This window comes from Muntiacus reevesi, chromosome 8 (assembly GCF_963930625.1).
Source record: "Muntiacus reevesi chromosome 8, mMunRee1.1, whole genome shotgun sequence".
Classification (NCBI taxonomy): Eukaryota; Metazoa; Chordata; class Mammalia; order Artiodactyla; family Cervidae; genus Muntiacus; species Muntiacus reevesi.
This window is the reverse complement of record NC_089256.1, coordinates 35296897-35320165: the sequence shown is the minus strand read 5'-3', so window position 1 is coordinate 35320165 and position 23269 is coordinate 35296897. Positions and strand designations below refer to the sequence as shown.

General features: G+C 41.4%; 1 protein-coding gene and 1 pseudogene across 1 annotated transcript in view; both read right to left on the bottom strand.

Moving 5' to 3' along the window:
* Positions 1-23269, bottom strand: part of KCNH8 (potassium voltage-gated channel subfamily H member 8) — a 445541-nt gene that overhangs the window by 362809 nt on the left and 59463 nt on the right. The gene's annotated exons all lie outside the window — the stretch shown is intronic.
* On the bottom strand, positions 2670-8436 carry LOC136173519 (heterogeneous nuclear ribonucleoprotein C-like; annotated as a pseudogene).

Sequence of the window (23269 nt, the reverse complement as noted above, 5' to 3'; positions counted from 1 at the left end):
GTCAGAAAGCTTTCTGTTTTAGCAAGCACAATACATGCAGGCTTTGAAGAGAAGCTGAAGCTGGAAAGTATTAGGAATAGAGAGATAGGCTGGTCATTGTCTTTCACCTTTAACCAGAAGTTTCATTGCACCCGGTGCTTCATTGCATCTGGACCTCACAAACTACAGACCAGATTATGGCAGAAGCTACAAGCAAAGCAAAAATCCATCAAACACAACCCAGCTCATCTTCATAAAATAAATAATAAAATCATGTCCTTAAAAACTCTGGATAGATGTTAAACTAGAATGAGTGACGGGACAACAGGCATAAGCCGGGACTGCCCTGGGCAGAAACTGGACATATGGTCGCCCTTCTCAGGAAGCCTGCCTGCACTTCCAACTCTGACTCAAGAAAGACATTTTTTTCTTCTTACCCAATTATCTTAACTTACTAATTTGGCACAGGAGATATGTTAATGAAATTGATATTGTCAGTTTTTACCTTTAAAATTACTGCTGCATCCATCCATCAAACCCTATGAATTGACCTCCTAGTTCATTTTGTTTTAGAAAAGAAAGGAATTTTAATGAATTGTTTTCCTGGAAACATAAATTAACATTCAATGGCCTTGTGTAAAAGCAATCAATTTGTTATCCCGAGTAACAATCTAAGTGAAGCATTTAAAGGGAAAATAGAATGGAGCCTAGTGAGAAGAAACTTGTGTTTTGATGTGGGCGAGTTCAGACATCCTGGACTTATTCTGTCTTGAACTGAGAACTAAATAGATAGTATTAGGGGGCACAGCTCTTCAAGGCCCAAACAGATTAAATTAAGGTGTGTGGCCTAGGAGTGTTGACATAAAAATTGAGATTTTAATTGATTGAGATTGAATTGAATGGTGTCCACTAAGGACAAACTATGAGGAATTGTGCTAATTGTAGCCGTTGGTGGGATGCTATATTGAAGTGTGAAGTGAAATGTTAGACGCTGTCGTGCCCAACTCTTTGCGACCCCCATGGACTGTAGCCCACCAGGCTCCTCTGTCCATGAGATTTTTCCAGGCAAGGATACTGGAGTGGGTTGCCATTCCTTCTCCAGGGGATCTTCCCGACCCAGAGATCAAACCCAGTCTCCTGCACTGCAGGCAGATTCTTTACCAACCAAGCTACAACTGTTGAAAACTTTACATTCAATTACCTTTACCTCCCTGTCACTTAGGTAACAATCATTTAACATTGCTAATTTTTTTATCTGCAAAGCAAACATGCTAATATCCTCAGAGGAGAGAATGTAAGATTAAATAACACAATGGAACGTAATTGGCCCTTAAACAATATTTGTGGAACTTTAAATGTTGAAAACTAATTAGATGGAAACAAAGAACTGGAGAGGAATTAAATGCACTGTAATAAAAATACTGTCGGCAGCACCTGAGTGTGTAATATACATTTTTAGGAGAATAATTGCTAATTATATTATACTTTTGCTTACATTCTTGAAGCTATTCTAGACACCTATTGTCTGCATGTGTTAGTCACTCAGCTGTGTCCTACTGTTTGCCACCCCATGGACTGTAGCCCACCAGGCTTCTCTGTCCATGGAGTTCTCCAGGCAAGAATACTGGAGTGGGTTGCCATTCCCTTCTCCAGGGGATCTTTTGGACGTAGGGATCAAACTCTGGTCTCCTGCATCGCAGGCAGATTCTTTACCGTTTGAGCTAAGGAAAGTCCTACTGAGTGTAACCTGAGGGTAAAAAAGTTGATTAAACAGCACAATTTTAGGGAAAGAATTTCAACAATGAAATTTCAATGTGCAAGTTAATGGTTTGGGAAAGTAACATCTCAAAGTTGTTTGTTTATTGTTTGTTTTTGTTTTTAATTTAAAGGGCAAACTACTGTTTGCTTTTTGTTTTGTTTTCTCCCAATTCCTGGTTTAATAAGGACTTGTGTATTGTGAGAGGAAAAAAAACATGTCCCAAACATGAATCTGTTCACAAAAATAATGCACAGTATCAACTTTAGAAAACAAATCTTAAGTCCATTACACTGTTTACTTTTCTAGAGGGTGCATCTGAAAAAACACACTGTTCCATCTGTGGTGAGCAAGGCCACAGAGCACTATTACATGGGGTTGACACACACACCTCTAACTCAAAGCCACTCTGAGGTGATAATCAACTAAGGAGATTATCTCTGTAGTTAGGGAGGCAACTACTGAGCTACTGTACAAATGGAAAGAACTGCACTCCCTGCATAACAGGAGGTTATCTGGGAGACGGTTGATAAAATCCATATATCCTTTTTACTGTTAAGTCATAAAGAGGTATCAAAATTCAAAGCAAAAATTACCGGTTAAGACTTAGTGTAACTTCTTAGAGCACGAAAGGAAATGGAAATGGGGCCAGGTTCAGGGCAGTATGAATTGATGGACATGGGAGGACTAGGATGGGGAGAACAGTGAGCGTGTTCTGAAAGTGTTATGGGAGAGGCATGTTCTGAAAGTGCTATGAGAGAGGATCTGGTGAAAATGTTAGTCTTAGACAAGTGCTTAGTAAAGAAAAACAGGACAAGGTTTCCAAACTCCACTATGTGCCTAAGAGTCATTCTTGCCGCTAACGCTCCTCCATGGTCATTCTCCACTTTCCAGCCTCTTTCCATCATCCGTGGTCACCTCCAGTGGTCACCACTCAGTCGTCATCACCATCATCACCCAGTGGTCGTCCCTCCTCCACAGAGTCATCTTCAGACTGCACCTTCACATGAGTCTCATCTCTCTTCTGCTGCTCTGCCCCGCTTCTGACACTGCATCCTTCATCTCTACTACCTGTCTGCTCCATTCCTTTTCAGTTTTTTCTAGGCTTTCCAGCAGACAATCCACTTTTTGTTTCATCTGGGTCAACTCCATCTTCAGGGTCTGACAGTCATCTGCTTTCCACTTTCCAGACTTAGAAGAAGATTCCCACTGGATGCTCTTAGAATCGAAGCGGCTTGTGCCCCTTCGTGAGGTGTTTCTTGATGCATGCTGGCGTTCTGAGGGCACTACAGCGGGAGGAACAGGAGGAGAAGGAAACTCTGCTAGATAACGGTACCGCCCGTCATTGTAAACCCATGACAGTCACAGTCCAAGTCAGAAGAGGAGCTGCATCTCCGCTGCATGTTATTTCACACCGGCTTTTCCTGGGTTCGCTTCTGGTTCTGTAGCCAGGATAGAATCTAAAACCAGCTGTCGTTCTGCCATCCACTCCTGCCACAGCAGCACGGACATGTCTCTCATTAACACACTCAATGAAGGGAAAGCCCTTACGAACAGAGAAGCCCGGGTTTGCCATATTCTGAGAAGACTGCCTCCACATCAGATTCCTTGAACACAGAGTACTGAGAATCCCATGAATACACGAGAGCTCACGGAACAGTGTCTGCTGTCTTGTGGGTCACACTGCTGGCCGTTGTCTTTGATGACAAGGTGCCTCACAAAGCTGAAAAATGTAGCTGAAGGTCAAGACAAATCTCACTGTAAAGCTGCCACAGTACTCATCAAGTTGCAACATTATGTTAAAAACCTCTTCAAAATCAGTTTTGGAATGGGAATGTGTGGGTTCTGGAAGGGTGGGGAAGGGAGGATAAATACCAAAGCTGAGTTCCAGTGAGTAGGGATGGGGCTTGCCTTGCCACCCTCAAGCAAGTTCTACTAACTTACGTATTTCAAGTGACTTGTAACCAGGAGTGGGGAAGGAGGAGAGACTCGATTCTGAATCTCCTGCTCCCGGGTTCTACACGGAGAAGTCGACGGCTGCTAGAGGTCTACAACACAGGCGGAACCGCTCAGTCACTGCCTCTTCACAAAACGCCAAACTACTGTTTCTAGAGAGTAACATTACGTGCATGCTGTGCTGTGCTTGGTCGCTCAGTCCTGTCTGACTCTCTGCAACCCATGAACCGTAGCCCGCCAGGCGCCTCTGTCCATGGGATCCTCCAGGCAAGAATACTGGAGTGGGTTGCATGCCCTGGGATTGAACCCAGGTCTCCAGCATTGCAGGTGGATTCTTTACCAGCTGAGCCACCAGGGAAGCCCAAGAATACTGGAGTGGGTAGCCTGTCCCTTCTCCAGGGGATCTTCCCGACCCAGGAATTGAACCAGGGGCTCCTGCACTGCAGGCGGATTCTTTACGAGCTGAACCACCAGGGAAGGCCAACATTAGTACATACTGCAGGGTTAAATCAAACCTATAAAAATAACCAGTTGATAAAGATGAAGCTGAACTGATATTACTCTAACAGCTTAAAAACCGTAAGTAAAACTGAAAAGGATCACTAGCTAAGTATAACACTGATTCAGTCCAGTTCAGTTCAGTTCAGTCACTCAGTCATGTCCAACTCTTTGAGACCCCATGAACTGCAGCACACCAGGCCTCCCTGTCCATCACCAACTCCTGGAGTCCACACAAACCCATTTCCATTGTGTCGGTGATGCCATCCAATCATCTCATCCTTTGTTGTCCCCTTCTCCTCCTGCCCTCAATCTTTCCCAGCATCAGAGTCTTTTCCAACGAGTCAGCTCACCGCATCAGATGCCCAAAGTACTGGAGTTTCAAACACTGATTATACCTCCCCATTTAATCATTCTTCCAGAAAGGAAACGAAGTGGGAAACTCAACTGTCTGTGTAATAAAAACTTGTAACTTTCCTTGGGTGCCATATTATTTAGATTTTCAGTAAATTTTAAGACATGCAATTTTTTTCAGAATATAAGATTTTAGTAACGTTTATTCATTAAATAGGTTATTATTAATTATTACTAAATCATCTTTAGAAATAAATATCCAAAAAAATTAAAACCTACAAGTTATTTGTGCTTAATATATGATTTGGATATAATTTTGAACCACATTTGTCAAATTCTCAAGATGGTCTTTTCTGTCAAGCTGATCCTTGGGGCTTAATGTTATTTTCTTTTATTTATTTCACCCATTTTTTGGTTTAGTTTTTATTTTAATGTGGAAACTGATTTTATATTACTTTATTGAAGCATAGGTGATTTATAATGTGCTAATTTCTGCTGAAGAGCAAAGTGACTCAGTTTTATACATATATACATTTTTAATATATATTCTTTTTTATTATCATTTATCACAGGAGATTAGATAGTTCCCTGTGCTATGCTATGACTCTGTCACTTACCCACCCTATATGTAAGAGTCTGTATCCAACCCCAAATTCCCAGTCCATCCCTCTCCTCCTCTGATCCCCCCAGGCAACCACGAATGAGTCTGGGGAACTGATTTTATTTTTAATCATTTACTTGTATCTCTGAAAGAGGTTTTAAATTAGTTTCTGGGAAAATGTAAGGAATAATTTGATTAACCAGCTGTTAAAAAAATAAGAAGCCTTAGTAATGCATTGATATTATATTCCTCAGTTCCATAATAAAAATATGTATAAAGTATTCATATCACATGAGAGTTTATAGTAAAATAGTTTTTTTAAGAGATCCTACTTTGAACTTCTTCATTATTAACTGTGGCACTAGATCATGAAATCAGCCCTGAATATTCACTGGAAAGACTGATATTGAAGCTGAAGCTCCAATACTATGGCCACCTGATGCAAATGGCCAATTCATTGGAAAAAACCTTGATGCTGAGAAAGACTGAAGGCAGAAGGAGAAGACAGTGACAGAGGATGAGATGGTTGGGTGGCATCATGGATTCAATGGCCATTAAGTTGGGCAAATTCCGGGAGATAGTGAGGGACAGGGAGGCCTGGCGTGCCGCAGTCCAGGAGGTCGAAAAGAGCTGGACATGACTTGGCATCTGAACAACAACACTCCTGAAATTAGCTGAATAAAACCAAGCTCATCGAAATAGACAGGACTACTCATTTTTTAAAACTTGATTGATATATTGATTGATTGGTTGATTTTGGCTGTGCTGGGCCTTTGTTGCTGCGCCGGCTCTTCTCCGGTTGCCGTGAGCAGCGGCTCCTCTCTAGCTGTGCTCCGGCTTCTCACGGCAGTGACTTCTTTCACTGTGAAGCGTGGCTGGCAGGCTCCCTAGTTGTGGCCCGTGGACTCAGCAGTATCGGTCCCTGGGTGCTAGAGTCCAGGCCGATCGATACTTGTGGGGCGAGGGCTCAGCTGCTCTGCAGCATGTGGGATCCTCCCAGATCAGGGCTCGAACCTATGTATCCTGCATTGGCAGTCACCAGGGAAGCCCGACTACTCCCTTTTTAAATAGATACAGTACTACTACATCACACAGTACTTTGCCTATCACCACCTCTGCTGTTTGTCAATAAGACTCTCACTGACTTGCATATTTTGCTGAATACAGCCTTTTTTATGAGGATAAGAGACAGTTCCTGAGAGTTAGAAACTATCGGTATTCATTATTGAGGGATTCAAATACATATATATATTTATGAACATAATTTTTAAATTTTATGTACATTTATAAATATATAATATATACACGTGAACTGTTTCCAGAAACTAATGGCTTAGGCGCACTTCTGCATGAATCGTACGAATGACCATTTCTATCTAGCAGCTACAAGAACTTTTAACATTGCAAGCTGTGAATACATATTTACAAATTTGAGGGCATATTCTTTTGTCATATGACTGAAAAGTTTGCCTCTTAGGATGCAGTATCCTTTGTTTCTCATCATGATTTATGCAATATTAGTGAATTGCTTCTATAATGAAGGTTTGTTTGTGTGCTGACATTTGTAGAACTTACTGTTCTAAAACCACCCTGTCAGATGAATAAAGAGAGGGTCGAATTTAGCTCAGTTCAACACATAACATGATTTATTTCAACCTGATTAGTGATGAACAACTATCAGACTTAATACATTAGTAGGACAACACAAGACAATGCATGCAAGAACACGCAACACGGTAGAAGTTAAATATTTGAGAGAGGAATGAAAACAGCTTTCAAAATGTCAACCCTTCCCTTCCCACAGCATTTCCCATTTTATAATTTTCTGCCATAATCATGAGGCCAATAATAGGCAACTGTCGATCAGTCAGTGAGTCTTCATTACATGATCATCTGCCACCAGCCATTGCTTTGAGGTTCTGGTGACTTTGTAATAGGGAAGAACAAATCTGATTCCATATTGGATCAATTTATTTAACTTTAACCTCTGTAAGCTACTGCATTTGCTACAAGTTAAGAATGCTGCCTATAGCCTGAAATATACAGAATAGGCCATTATCAAGGGCTATTCTCAAAGATATAAATAGCACATTTCCATTCATACAGAGATAAAAAGTTGCATAACAGAAAATAACAATTGTCTTGTTGGAGTTTTACAGGAACATTATGAACAGACCTACAAGGACAGCTCTAAGAACTTCTGTTTGCAAAAACTCCTGCCCTTTGTGTATACTGCTACTGCTAAGTCACTTCAGTTGTGTCTGACTCTGTGTGACCCCATCCCTGGAATTCTCCAGGCAAGAACACTGGAGTGGGTTGCCATTTCCTTTGAGCATAAGGGAAACCTAAATTCTAACTCAGGCAAGATGGTTCTTCAGGATGCTACATTCTTGGTCTGCTGGCTTTCCAAATAAAGTCACTGTTCCTTGCCCCAACACATCCCTAGGTCCACCGGCCTGTCATGGGGGCGAGCAGTTACAGGCTTGGTAACGACTTTGGGCTCTTCCAAGTAGTGGACTGGCTGGGGACTCCTCTCATCCTATCTCTCTCTTCTATATTTTCTGAAACATGTCTCATTTCTGCAGAGCCCTCATTCTTAATGATACAGCTAATTTATCTTAAAAACTACTTGGGATTCTACATTCTGGGAGCTACCCTAGAAAAGCATGGTGTATTTCCCTGTTAAGAATACAGTGAAGATACCACTGGTGAGTGGAGATTAGCACTAGTTGCTATTATTGTTCGGGTGCTCTGTGTTGTGGGGTCACTAGCATGCTGACTGTGTGCATACAAAGCTTCTTTACTTCTGTAATATTAAAATAAAGCATAATGTAGAATCACAATGGTTTAAAAATCTTCCTGATCATTTATTATAGAGACTCAGCTCTCCACACGTTCTCTGTTGGCTACCGGAAAAGGTCTACGCTATTTCTATGGGCATGGAGCCCTATCACTTCTCCGGCTTTATTTGTGCCATAGTCAAGACTTACCCTCTTGCAGTTCTGTAGACTACCACGTTGGTCTGGCCTCTACAGATGTGCCCTGCTTGCTAGAACACTCCCACACCTTTAACTTCCAAGGCCTTCTATTTCGGGTTGACTCAAGAATCACCTCCTTGAAGAAACCAGTTCTGTCCCTGCCCTTGTTTCCCACTGTCTCTTGCGCTTACACATACCCTACTGAGACGGGCTGGGGCCTGGGCCCTTTGCTGCAGCGCTTGCACATGCACGAACATCTCCCGGAGCAGCAGAATACAAACAGACCGTAAGGGACTAAAAATAACTGCGTACATGTGCAGCTGGGACACATTATGGACAAGATACAAAAGCACTGAAAAACTTACTGGACACTTCTGCGGTGCGGGAGGAAAAACGAGCAGGGTACTGTGCCTGCCTCCTGCACTCAGCACCATCTAAGGGGTAGGCAGATCACCTCAGGCTGCGTCCCCCTCAGCCTGACCCCCGGAAACACCCCTACGCTCAGCCCTTGTAAGGAACTAGCTCGCCTCCCCCTTGGGAAGCAAGAAACAGAACCCTTACTGCAGCAAGGCCCAATAAAGCCTTGCCTGAATTTCTTTTCTGGCCTCTTAAAACTTTCTGATGATTGGTGGGGTGGGGAGGGAGGTGGGAGGGGGGATCGGGATGGGGAATACATGTAAATCCATGGCTGATTCATGTCAATGTATGGCAAAAACCACTACAACACTGTAAAGTAATTAGCCTCCAACCAATAAAAAAAAAAACAAAAACTTTCTGATGATTGGGAAAGGCCAAGAACCCTGGTCAGCAAAACTTTATACAGTGTGGAAATAAGACTTCATGTTCATGTACTTACTAATTTTCCTATACGGATGCTAAGTGCCTTACAGGCTGGAAGGGTTACTTGTTTGCTCTGAATCTCTATGATTGATCTCTATGTCTGGAACATGGTGAATACTGAAAAAACATTTATTAATTAGAAATTAATAAAAAGCTATCATCTGTTTGGAATTACTGAATTAATAGTTGATTCAATAACTTTTCTAATACCTTGCTGCATGATGTCTAAACACTGCCTTTGACACATAAAACCCCATAAAAACCTCTGACAGCTTCCCCTACACCAAGCATCAAATTTGTGACAAGTACTATAAAACAGTTTCTGAAAAACATTTTCTCTGTCCTCAAATAACTGTAAATTCCACCTGGGAAATAGGTCAAGAATGAGTAAAACAGTAATAATGTCAATAATTACCTTAGAGTTTTATACAACACTTGTTTTGGACCAGAAGTATTCATTTAAGTATTCAACATATACTAGTGCAGGTAATCATCACAATAATCTAGTTAGGAAATCTCATTATCCTCTTAGAAGTAAAGAAGCCAAACCACTGAGAAGTTATATGGCTTTCCTAAGGTTGCAGAAGGAGGAAGTGGCAGAGCTGAAATGCGGAATCTGGCAGCCTCACTCTAAAGCCTATATTCTTACTTACTGCCCCATATTGCCTCTAAAATCATGATTTGTAAATGCCCGCATGTCCCCAAACAACCGCAAGATTGAGTGTCAAATGGCTGGATGGACACATGCTCTTAATGTAACTTTAGAGGAGAGGACCATGACTCCATGACAGACAGATTCAGAAAAACTTCACGGGAGACGTGAACTTTGATCAGAAATGACTTTTTAGGGTTTACTGGATTTCGGGGAAGGTCTCACAACAGAGGAAACAAATACAAGGCGTGTTGCCTGTAAGATAATATTGGAGGATATGTGGGCAAGATGATGCTGTTAGTCGCTAAGTTGTGTCTAACTCTGCAACTCCATGGACTGCAGCACGGCCAGGCTCTCCTGTACTTCACTGTCTCCCAGAATTTGCTCAGATTCAAGTCTACTGAGGCAGTGGTACTATCTAACCACCTCATCATCCTATGTGGTCCCCTTCTCCTTTTGCCTTCAGTGTTTCCAATTATCAGGGTTTTTCCCAATGGGTCAGTTCTTAGAATGGGAAGGATTAAATTCCAAAATCCATAGTTCAAAATATTCTAACTGACCCTAGAAGCCATTGAGAGAAACGGCCAAAGAGAAAGGAATAAAGCAGCGCTTCAGAGTAGTAATTGTCAGTAGTTTGTAAAGCAAAATAAAGGATAAAGACACTGGAGGCAGAAAGCTCATGAAAACACTAAATTTACAGGGGCAAAAGTGATAGGATGCTTGTTTTACTTCTCCCTTCCTTCTTGTAAAAAGATTGTTGAATTTGAAGTTGGAAAATTTGGTCTTAAATTTTACCCCTGCCATTCATTACCACTAGGGGCCAAAAGTGTAATATTTCCTAGTTCATAAACTGAGATTGTTAAAGGATCACTATTTTACAAGATAAAATCTGTCATGTGAATTTACAGTATGCAGGTGTCCAAGACAATATTTAATTTATTAATTGATGAGACAAACAGTCAGATGTTAAAACTAGCTCAAAGAACCATAAACAAAAGCAGCAAAAAATGCTAAAATAAACTTAGAAATAGAACAAAAACCTGGATTCTTCGATAGTGGGCAAAGGAAGCCAATTTTAGCTCACCAGGGAATAATGTATTTGTACATCTAGAGACAAGAATCATTTGCATTTCTATTAGTTATCTACAATTTACAGAGTTGTAGATTAAAGAAGGCTCAAAGTTGTAATTAGTTATAATTAAATTAGTAATTAGTTGTAATTAAAGATGGCTCAAAGACCACTATCTGAAAATAATCAGATAACAAGGAGGGATGTATTACTTAAGTTTTCTTAGTTTTCTACTGAAGAAATTCAGTAAAATTTTTTTTTTTCATTTCAAAGTCTTCCACTGTGTCCATTTGATGACACTGGTATGAGCATTAACTGAGAATATTGGTGATAACTGAACCAGAACAGGAATCCAAAATTCCTAACACATGGAATTAGGTAGTCCTTTCCCTCTCCTCACAACTTAAATAGTACCTAATCATCTTCTCAATATACATGTGAGCTGGAAAATTCATAAAAGAAGTACAGCTGGCATTCATGAGGTTTAGGTATTTGCAAGCATATCACTTCTGCCGGTAGAGGAAGATGACAGCAAAATGAAGGGCTGACTTGGGGTCTCCTAGGGAGAATCTGGCACAAGAAAAGAAAAGTCAGCATGGTTCAATAAGCCAAATCTGCAACGGTGTCTTTTGCTTTGAGTCAGAGTGCATTGTTGCAAAAATAATAATAAACTAGCTTGAGCTAAATGTTTTTTTAAAGCAAATGAACATTCTCTAACTTTCTATCTTTCTAACATTTGCTAGAAAGATATCAGGTGTGGTGGAATCTGCAAGGAAGCAAGAGAAAGATGCAAACTGAAAGAGCAGGACTCAGGGAATATCAGAGCTAGAGGACCAAGGAGGCGATTATAAGATCGGTGCTTCTGCAAAGGTATCACCACTGCTATAAGCCACAGGCACCAATACTGAACCTTGTTATAGTCATCATGGGCTTCCCTGGAGGCTCAGATGGCAAAGAATCTGCCTGTAATGCAGGAGACCCGGGTTCCATCCCTGGGTCGGGAAGATCCCCTGGAGAAGGCAATGACAACCCATTCTAGTATTCTTGCCTGGAAAATGCCCTGGACAGAGGCACCTAATGGGCTACAGTCCATGGGGTCACAGAGGGTTGGACACAGCTGAGAAATGAACACTTTCATAGTCATCATGGTTCCTAACTCACTCTTCTCTCCTGGATCTCTTGCTCTAGAATCAGGGTCTCAGACTGCAATATCTGATTGGCTGAGCTTGGGTTACATGCTATGCTTTGGCTCCTGGGGAATTATCAGGCAGATGGAATATCTCTCCCTTTCACTTTTGTAGTGCAAGGCAAAACATTGCATCGTACCCCTATGATGGACTGTACCAATACAAAGAGGGTCACAGATGCTCCTCTGTCAAGTGAAGTGAAGTGAAGTCGTTTAGTCGTGTCTGACTCTTTGCAACCCCATGGACTGCAGGCTCCTCCATTCATGGGATTTTCCAGGCAAGAATACTGGAGTGGGTTGCCATTTCCTTCTCCAGGAGATCTTCCCAATTCAGGGACTGAACTTGGGTCTCCTGCGTTGTAGGCAGACGCTTTACAGTCTGAGCTACCGGGGAAGTCTGCTGTCAGACAACAGAGCAAACGTCCAGAGAGGGTCTCTGCTGGGGATGGAGAACAGATGAGAGATGAACCCATTTCTGATGCATCTACTTTGTCAGCTCCAACGTGCCTGGAAGAAGGGCCCTATGGGAATCAAGGGGGGTAAAGCCTACACGGCTAGGGCCAAGTCCTCCTATGGGACTCCTTCTGAAAAGGCAGAATATGGTGGGAGAGGCTTCCCTTCACAACCAAAGGAGGATGGAACACACAGCCTGGGAACTGCAGGAGGTCAGGCAGCAGCTCGTAAGCGGGTACCAGGGTAGGTGATGACAGCCGAGAAAAGGCATGGGGGTGCCTCCCTGGGAGACTCCAGCTGGCAAAAGAGGGTTCAAGTTTCCACAGCTGGTGAGGCTCAGGGAAAACATTTGATAATAGAAATTACTGGTATTTTCCCTTAAAACATATCATGTCATTAATTTTACCATCACTTTCAGTTATGATGGCTTTCCTCATAATGTTTTACTACCCTGAAATGGCCTTCTACTCTTTTTTTTACCTAACTTTTTAAAGTAACTGGACAATCCCACCTCTTAACAAAGTATTTCCTGACCTAAACCAACCCATACTGATTTCTTCCTTATCCAAATTAGTAAAGCTCTTACCAGGCAATTTAATACTTAAAATCAAACACTGTCTATGACCTTCCCTAACTGTTTCCAACCCATAAGATTTGCCTCTTCAACCAATGCATGGGAGCCCTGTAAAGAAACTGGACTGTCAGACTTTGAAATTCTCTATGTCTAAGAGTTGCTTAACAAACAGGGGTTTAACCATCAAGATAGGTTGGAACAAACTGGTCTGGGTTAAGTCTGTCACACATTGATTATGGGATAAATACTTTATTCAACTGATGATCCTTACTCCCTCATCAATAAAAAAGGGACAAAGACGATGAAGATAAAAATACCATCACCAAGACCTAGCTCAATGTGTTATCATGAGCTAATAAAAATATAGCAAACTGCTTTCAAGCATTAAACCCCTGCATTATAAAAAGACTACTTTCGAATGCATGCTATTAACTACTATTAGCAACAAACAAAAACAATGTCCCTAGCTGAATTTCAAATACCATAGCAGCTTACAGACAAAGAGATATTTTTGGAAATGGGGTCCATTCTGGTGTGCTTCCAAATATACCATACAGGAAGTCATAATTTTGTTTAAACTTACTCTACTGTCTTTTCCTGTCCCAATATGGCCGCAGAAGCCTGGCTCTGCACCCTCCCTGTGCAAATTTCACTCTTGACATTGTCTCCCTTCACAGTAACAGTACCTTAACATTTATATAGCACTTCACAGTTTTTAAAACACTTTCACACATAATGTCTCATTGGATCTTTGCATACACATATGCATATACACAAACTACAAAAAAAGAGTGCTAATACTTAATAAACTCCCCGGAATGTTTGAAGCTTTAAAGTTAAGCCAAAATTTCATTAGTAAAACAGTTCTTTCTTTGAGGAGACTTCTTTTGCAATAGCAAAATTATCTCCACTTTAATACTCAGTACTTAAGACAACAATCAGAAAGCTTTTAGAGCTAATTTTAAAACATTAAATCTGTACCGCAGATTTAAATGGAATCACTTCTGTATCTACCTATACTTCTATGGTGCCTTATATAGCACTTTAGAGTTTATAGCACTTTTGATACCTACAATCCCACTTTAATTTGCACAGACACAAAGACAAGGTCAAAATCATGGCTTATTTATCCACCTTTGTATTGCTTGGGATACAAAGCACCTGGTCCCTATGAGATACTGAATAAATATTTATTAGATTAAATATGAAGACAGGGGATAAAGAAAAACAAGGAGGAAAGGAAGAGAATGATATGACTCAAAAGCAAGGAATCCTTCAACTAAAAAAATAAAGAGGCAAAAAACAATTGAAATAAAAAAAAACAAAAAACAAGGGAACATTAATATCCATAGAAATACAGAAGATCAGTTCTTATTTTTCTCTGTTGCAGAAACTCCATAAATTACGTTAATATTCAATTCTCATAAGTATACTTTGTGTTGAGCACTAAATGACAGGTTTCCTAAGGAGGGGACTTATTAGACATTGGAATTAGGACATGTTCTCCTTACTCTTTTTAAAAATGGCATATGATTGAGAATCTAAAACTTTCAGTCAGATAGGGTATGAAAATCATCCTTGCATGGGATCAGCCTCAGCTTTCAGATTAAAACTCCTTTTCTCATTTGTTGTTGTTCACTCTCTCAGTTGTGTCCCACTCTTTGCGACCCCATGTACTACAGCACACCAGCCTTCCCTGTCCTTTACCATCTCCCAGATCTTGCTCAAACTCATGTCCATTGAGTTGGTTACTGATGCTTTAAAATGACAGAGTTTGAGTACCTCTATAAATGAATCTTTCTAAAAGATAACATGGAAACCTTAAATCTTTTATGACAACTGGTGGCAATCCTCTACTTAAAACAGTAAAAAAAAAAAAAAAAAAAAAGCAAGGAATAAGGCTTTTGTAACAACATTTCACTGGATGAAAATGCCAGCAAGTTTGAAGACCATTTCTAAATATGCCTGCTATAAGTATTTTGAACTGAAAACAAAATAAGAAGTTATCTCTTTTATGGGAATCAGGCTGAGTGAAAATAAATATAATGGTAACAAATTTAACCACACACTATGAGGTCAACTTCACAGAAAACTGAAAAATAGTAACTTGGAAAAACATAATTAGTTATTCAAAATGAATGCATCATGTGATTAGAGGTATTTTCGGTCAATAATAAAGGAAATGTGACTGCCACAAATCAAGACGGAAGAGAGTGGAATAAACATATCTCCTCAAACTCCTTTGAAAAGGACAAACGAAAAAAAAGTAAAAAGGACAAAAGAAAAAGTAAAAGAGCACCTGAAATCCGGGACAATTATGAACTTCCTGGAAGATATACAGCAGATGGAAATACACTAATGTCAAAATCCAGCCAGATTATGATTATCTTAACCAGAAAAGAACTTTAAAAACCCTGGGATAATGGTGTTCTTTGGAGAACTGGATCACAGGCAGTTAACAGAAAAATTAGTGTGTTGTAAGACCAATGAGAGTAGCTGACTATTTAGGTGAATAGCTTTTTTTTTGGCCTGGATGAAACTAAAATCGAACAGGAGCACATTCTATCACAGGAGGAACTCTGACATGGGCGATTCCAACAGTGGGCACAGGTACTGGAGATAGGAGACAAAATCCTAAGTGAAGCCATCATGAGACATTCAGGAAAGCAAAGCTGGCTGAAGTTCAATATTCTGCCCATTTTCTCCTCTGAACAATAACTGGAGGAAAACTCTCATCTCTAAGGTGTGTATTTACTGCTAAACAAACAAATAAAACTCATTCAGTCTGTGGAAATACACTGAAGCTACTTAGACTGTACAATCTGAGATCTGTAGATGAAATCCAGTAACTTGAAAAAGAGGCAATAACCTACTCTCCCAAAGAAGAAAAAAAAAATGCTGAAAAAAAATCAAAATTTTTTTGAATTTTCTGAAAAATTTTGAAAAAAAATTTCAAATTGACATATTCGAACTTATACAAATCTGTAAAAAACTGCTCAAGCAAAAGACAGTAGAAAGATGAAAAATGAGATTTAATGTTCTCAGAATTAAATAATATACAAGAGGATAGTAAGGACAAGAAATTTAAATTATAAAACATATGTAAATAACTTGTTATAAAAAAAAAAGGGTAAATACTAAGATGAAAATTCAAAAAAAATAATAGAAGGCTAAATAGCAGAGTGGACCCTGACAAAAATTGGAGACCCATTAGAGTAAGAGAATGAAAAAAAAAAAAGAGTAAGAGAATGCTCAAACTATCACACAATTGCACTCATCTCACAGGCTAGTAAAGTAATACTCAAAATTCTCCAAGCCAAGCTTCAACAGTACAGGAACCATGAACTTCCAGATGTTCAAGCTGGATTTAGAAAAGGCAGAGGAACCAGAGATCAAATTGTCAACATCCGCTGGATCATCAAAAAAGCGAGAGAGTTCCAGAAAAACATCTACTTCTGCTTTATTGACTACACTAAAGCCTTTGACTGTGTGGTTCACAGCAAACTGTGGAAAATTCTTAAAGAGTTGGGAACACCAGATCACCTGACCTGCCTCTTGAGAAATCTGTATGCAGGTCAGGAAGCAACAGTTAGAACTGGACATGGAACAACAGACTGGTTCCAAATAGGAAAAGGAGTATGTCAAGGCTGTATATTGTCACCCTGCTTATTTAACTTACATGCAGAGTACATGATGAGAAATGCTGGGCTGGAGGAAGCACAAGCTGGAATCAAGATTGCTGGGAGAACTATCAATAACCTCAGATATGCAGATGACACCAGCCTTAGGGCAGAAAGCGAAGAACTATAGAGCCTCTTAATGAGGGTGAAAGGGGAGAATGATAAAGCTGGCTTAAAACTCGACATTCAAAAAACTAAGATGATGGAATCCGGTCGTATCACTTCAGGCAAATAGATGGGGAAAAAGCAGAAACAGTGACAGGTTTTACTTTCTTGGGCTCCCAAATCACTGTAGATGGTGACTGCAGCCATGAAATTAAAAGATGCTTACTCCTTGGAAGAAAAGTTATGACCAACCAAGACAGCATATTAAAAAGCAGGGACAAAAAAAAAAAAAAAAAAAGAAAAGCAGGGACATTACTCTGCCAACAAAGGTCCATCTAGTCAAGGTAACGGTTTTTCCAGTAGTCATGTATGGAAGTGAGAGCTGGACTATAAAGAAAGCTGAGAGCCGAAGAATGGATACTTTTGAACTATGGTGTTGGAAGACTCTTGAGAGTCCTTGGACTGCAAGGAGATCCAATCAGTCCGTCCTAAAGGAAATCAGTCCTGAATATTCATCGAAAGGACTGATGCTGAAGCTGAAACTCCAACACTTTGGCCACCTGTTGGGAAGAACTGACTCATTGGAAGTGACCCTCATGTTGGGAAAAATTGAAGGTGGGAGAAGGGGACGACAGAGGATGAGATATTGGATGGCATCACTGACTCAGTGGACATGAGTTTTCGTAGACTCCAGGAGTTGGTGATGGACAGGGAGGCCTGGCCTGCTGCAGTACATGGGGTGAAAAGAGTCGGACATGCCTGAGCGACTGAAGTGAACTTCAGAGTAAGCCTGGGGGCCCTTCTGCTGAATGCAGTGGACAAGAGTTGGATAGTATGAGAAAAAAGTTACAAGACATAATGATTAGCTATAGTCTTTTAACATTAAACCAACAGAATTCAGAAAGGTGTACCAAAGAAGAAAAATAACCAAAGAAAAAACAATTTACCTATGTCAACTCCATAAAATAAAATTGACATATAGAACTAATGAGACTGGGGGACATTAAACATAGCAGAGGAGCCTTTCTTCTCACAAATACATCAAAAACACAGCATCTGCACGCAGAACGACTCCTAGGGAACACCTGAACAGTGGCAGAAGACCCCAGACTTCCCAAAAGGTAAACCAATTTCTTCAGCATGCTGCTGCTGCTAAGTCGCTTCAGTCGTGTCTGACTCTCTACGACTCCATAGACGGCAGCCCACCAGGCTCCCCCGTCCCTGGGATTCTCCAGGCAAGAATGCCGGAGTGGGTTGCCATTTCCTTCTCCAGTGCATGAAAGTGAAAAGTGAAATTGAAGTCGCTCAGTCGTGTCAGACTCTTTGGGACCCCATGGACTGCAGCCCACCAGGCTCCTCGGTCCATGGGATTCTCCAGGCAAGAGTACTGGAGTGGGCTGCCATTGCCTTCTCCGTCTTCAGCATGAGGTAAGGCAAAAGATAAAGATTTAAAAAGAGAGACAAACGATTTTAGGATGGGGACCCGCCCCCTGGGGAGGGACTCATGAGAAGGGAGAAGTCTCCACACACTTGGAAAGCCTCTCACAGGGGGAACCGGGGGGAGGGAAGGGCCACGAGCCTCGGAGGGGAGCGAGCGACAGGAGCTCAGAGAGCGAAGTCACCACAGAGACGCTGCTGAACGGCGTCTCCCATCAGAGAGACGGCCGGCGCACCCGCGCGGTGAGGGGCCTCATGTGGCGGCTCAGGCTTCCGGGGTTGGGCCCCAGGGAGAGACCAGGGTTGGCCGCAGTGAGGACACTCCGAGGGGGCCTCGCACGACGACTGAAGGAGTCCCGGAACAGCCCCGGCCAGCCAGAGAGGCGGGCGGCCCCCACCACAGGACCGCCTTCGCGAGGGCCCCAGTGGCCATCTGTCACTCCAGCGGTGGACGAGCCCAGCTGACGCGAGTCACAGAGGCCGACACAACCCGACCGCCATGCGCCGTGGCAGAGCGGGGAACGCGGGCCGCTTGACCACCGTCAGGGCAGGACCCCTGCGGGGCCGGCGTCAGAGGACCGGGGCCAGAGGTCCCGACGGCGGCTGCCCCCAACTCTGAGGGGGCGCCAGTGGCTGCCCGCCCCTTCCCGCGAGCCTGTGAACCTGGCTCTGCCTGAAGACCCACGACCCGAGGCCAACACCCCCAGGGACGCGCCCGACGCACCTCAGACTGAGCGACTTCCCGCAGGTCTCGGCCGCGGCGGGCCCCTCCACAGGCCGCCCAGCTGTGTCTGCTGTGCCCGCCCTCAGAGCACCGGCGGCTGTGTGAGCCAAAGAGAGCAAGGGACCGCACGCCTGCGGCCACAGGTGCGGTGCATTAAATTAAACCCTCACAATCAGCCTGAGGCTGTGGACTTTGGGAGCAAGTGCACAAGCTGGAGGAAGGCCAGATCTAAGTCTGAGCTGCCCCCACACCACCCACAGCAGGTCCAGTTCAATCCAGTCGCTCAGTCGTCTCTGACTCTCTGCAGTCCCATGGACTGCAGCACGCCAGGCCTCCCTGTCCATCACCAACTCCCGGAGTTTACTCAAACTCGTGTCCATCAAGTCGGTGATGCCATCCAACCATCTCATCCTCTGTCATCCGCTTCTCCTCCTGCCCTCAATCTTCCCGGCATCAGGGTCTTTTCAAATGAGTTCTTCACATCAAGTGGCCAAAATATTGGAGTTTCAGATTCAGCATCAGTCCTTCCAATGAATATTCAGGACTAATTTCCTTTGTTGGACTGTGATTGAAGTCTCCTTTATGTAGGCTAGAAAGTCATAGTTCGGATTAATTGTGGGGTCTATCCCCAGTGGGTGGGATTGGACCAGTACCTTGTGAAGGTTTCCTGGTTTCCGGGCACAGAACCAGTACCTATGTTCTGTTGGATGGATCTGGGTCTTGTCTCTCTGAAGGGCAGTGTCAGAGATTGATCGGTTGGATCTCCTTGCAGTCCAAGGGACTCTCGGGAGTCTTCTCCAACACCACGGTTCAAAAGCATCAATTCTTTGGTGCTCAGCCATCTTTATGGTCCAACTCTCACATCCATAGGAGACTACTGGAAAAACCATAGTTTTGAATATATGGACCTTTGTCAGCAAAGTAATGCCTCTGCTTTTTAATATGCTGTCTAGGTTTGTCACAGTTTTTTTTTTTTTTCTTTTCATATTATTCTAATATGCTTTCTTTATTATTCCTTTAATTTTTACTTTTATACCATACTTTTTTCCCATTTAAAAACATCTGATTTTTAAACAAATTCATTTTACTTATTTTTCCCTATTTTTACTTTACTTTTTAGTTATAATGCAACTTTTTACCATGTTTTTTACTTTGTGTTTTTGCTAGTCTAGTTTTTAATATTCATTTTCACTAATGGATTTGTTTATTGGCTTGATAGTTCTTGTTTGACTCATATTTTTATCCTTCTTTCCCCCTCTTCTTTTCTCTTTGTGTGTGAGTTACTTGAGTGTGCTTGGCTGTTCAGTGTTCCTTTCACCATTAGTTGTGGGGTTTTTCCTTCTGTGCTGTGTGGCCTGTGAAAACTTGGTGCTATGGTAAGACGTAGGGCCTGAACCTCCAAAGTGGGAGACCTGAGTCCAGGACTTTGGGTCACCAGAGAACTTCTGACTCCAGGAAATATTAACCGATGAGACCTCTCCCAATCCTTCCACCTCAACACAGAGACCAACCTCCCACCCCAACCCCTGCCCCAAAGACCAGCAAGCTCCAGTGCTGGATGCCTCATGCCAAACATTCAGCAAAATAGGAACACAAAACTGCCTCCAAAATAGACAAACTGCCCAAGGTCATACCAAACCTATAGGTACCCCAAACACACTACTGGACATGACACTGCCCTTCAGAGAGACAAGACCCAGATCCATCCACCAGAATACATGCACAAGTCCCCCCAAAACCAAGAAACCTTCACAAGGCACTGGTCCAGTCCCACCCACTGGGGAGAGACTCCACAATTGAGAGGAACTATGACTTTCTAGCCTACATAAAGGAGAAGTCAAACACAGTAAATTAAACAAAATGAAAAGACAGAGAAACATGCAGCAGATGAAGGAACATAGTAAAACCTCACAAGACCAAACAAATGAAGAGGAAATAGGCACTGTACCCAAAAAAGAATTCAGAGTAACAATAGTGAAGATGATCCAAAATCTTGGAAATAAAATGGAGGCACAGATATACAAAACAGATGCACAGATAAAGAAGATACAAAAAAATGTCTAATAAGGGGCTTGGAAAAAATATAGAATAGAAAATACACAATGACACAACATAATAATTGAGATTAAAAATACACTATAGGCAACCAATAACAGAATACTTGAGGCAGAAGAATGGGTAAATGAGCTGGAAGATAGAATGGTGGAAATAACTGAAGCAGAGAAGAATAAAGAAAAAAATGTAAAAAAATGAGAACAGTCTCAGAGACTTCTTGGACAACATTAAACACATCAACATCTGAATTATAGGGATCCCAGAAGAAAAAGAGAAAAAGAAAGGGTGTAAGAAAATATTTGAGGAGACTGTACTCAAAAACTTCCCTAACATGGGAAAGGAAATAGCCACCTACGTCCAAGAAGATTAGAGAGTCCCAAACAGGATAAACTCAAAGAGAAACTTGTCAAGACACATATACATCAAACTAACAAAAATTAAACACAAAGAAGAAATATTAAAAGCAGCAAGAAAAAAGTAACTACATACAAGGGGATCCCCATAAGGATTATCTTTCAAGTTGATCTTTGAACAGCTGACCTTTCAACAGAAAAGCTGCAGACCAAAAGGCAGTGACAGGATGTATTTAAAGTAATGGGGAAAAAAAAAAAAAAAAAACTACAACCAAGATTACTCTCTCCAGCAAGGATCTCATTCATATTTGAAGGAGAAATCAGAAGCTTTACAGATAAGCAAAAGTTAAGAGAATTAAGCACTACCAAACCAGCTCTTTACCAAATGCTAAAGAAATTTTTTAGACAGAGGAAGAAAATGCCCACCAAAAAAACCCCCAAAACAATAAAGTAAATGGTAATAGGATTATACTTATCAATAATTACCTGAATGTAAATAAAATAAATGATCCAATCAAAAGACATAGATTGGTTGAATGGATACAAAAACAACACCCCCTATATATGCTGTCTACAAGAGTCCCACTTCAAACCTAGGGAAACATACAGATTGAAAGTGAGGGATTAGAAAAAAGAAATTCCAAGCAAACTGAAATACAAAAGTAGGAGTAGCAATACTCATCTCAAGATAAAATAGATTTTAAAATGAAGACCCTTATAAGAGACAAGGAAGGACACTATGTAATGATCAAGGGATCAATACAAGAAGATATAACAATTATATATGCACCCAACATATGGGTACCTCAACGCATTAGGCAAATGCTAACACCTATCAAAGGGGAAATTGACAGTGACACAATAATAGTGGGGGACTTGAACACTCCACTCATGCCAGTGAACAGATCATCCAGATAGAAAAATAATAAAGAAACACAGAAATAGGATCATAAGGGACTACTCCAAGCAACTATATGCCAATAAAATGGACAACCTGACAGAAACAGACAAATTCTTAGAAATGTATAACCATCCAAAACTGAACCAGGAAGAAATAGAAAATATGAACAGATCAATCAGAAATCAAAACTGTAATCAAAAATCTTCCAAAAAACAAAGACCAGGGCCAGATGGCTTCACCAGCAAATTCTGCCAAAAGTTGAGAGAAAATCTAACACCTATCCTGCTCAAACTCCTCCAGAAAAATGCAGAGAAAGGAAAACTCCCAAACTCATTCCACAATGCCACCATCACCCTGCTACCAAAACCAGTCAAAGATACCACAAAAAAAATGAAAACTGCAGGCCAATATCACTGATGAACATAGATGCAAAAATCTTCAACAAAATTCTAGCAAACAGAGTCCAACAACACATGAAAAGATCATACATAATGATCAAGCAGGCTTTATCCCAGGAATGCAAGAATTCTTCAACACACACAAATCAATCAATGTGATATGCCATATAAACAAATTGAAAGATAAAAACAATATGATCATCTCAATGGATGCAGAGAAAGCTTCTGACAAAATTCAACACCCACTTGTGATTAAAAACTCTCCAGAAAGTAGGCATAGAAGGAGCATGTGTTAGTTGTTCAGTTGTGTCTGACTCTTTATGACCACATGGACTGTTGTCCTCCAGGCTTCTCTGCCCATGGAATTCTCCAGCAAGAATAGTGGAGTGGGTAGCCATTCCCTTATCCAGGGCTTCTTCCCAAACTAGGGATCAAACCTGGGTCTCCTGCATTGGAAGCAGATTCCTTACAGTGTGAGCCACACATATGCAACATAATAAAGGCCATAAATGACAAACCCACAGTAAAAATTGTTAGCAATGGTGAAAAACTGAAAGCATTTCCTCTAGGATCAGGAGCAAGACAAGGGTGCTCAGTCTCACCACTATCATTCGGCATAATTTTGATTATGTTGAATAACCAAATAGCCACAGCAATCAGAGAAGAAAAATGAAAGGAATCTAGAGTAGAGAAAAGAAGTAAAACTCTCACTGTTTGCAG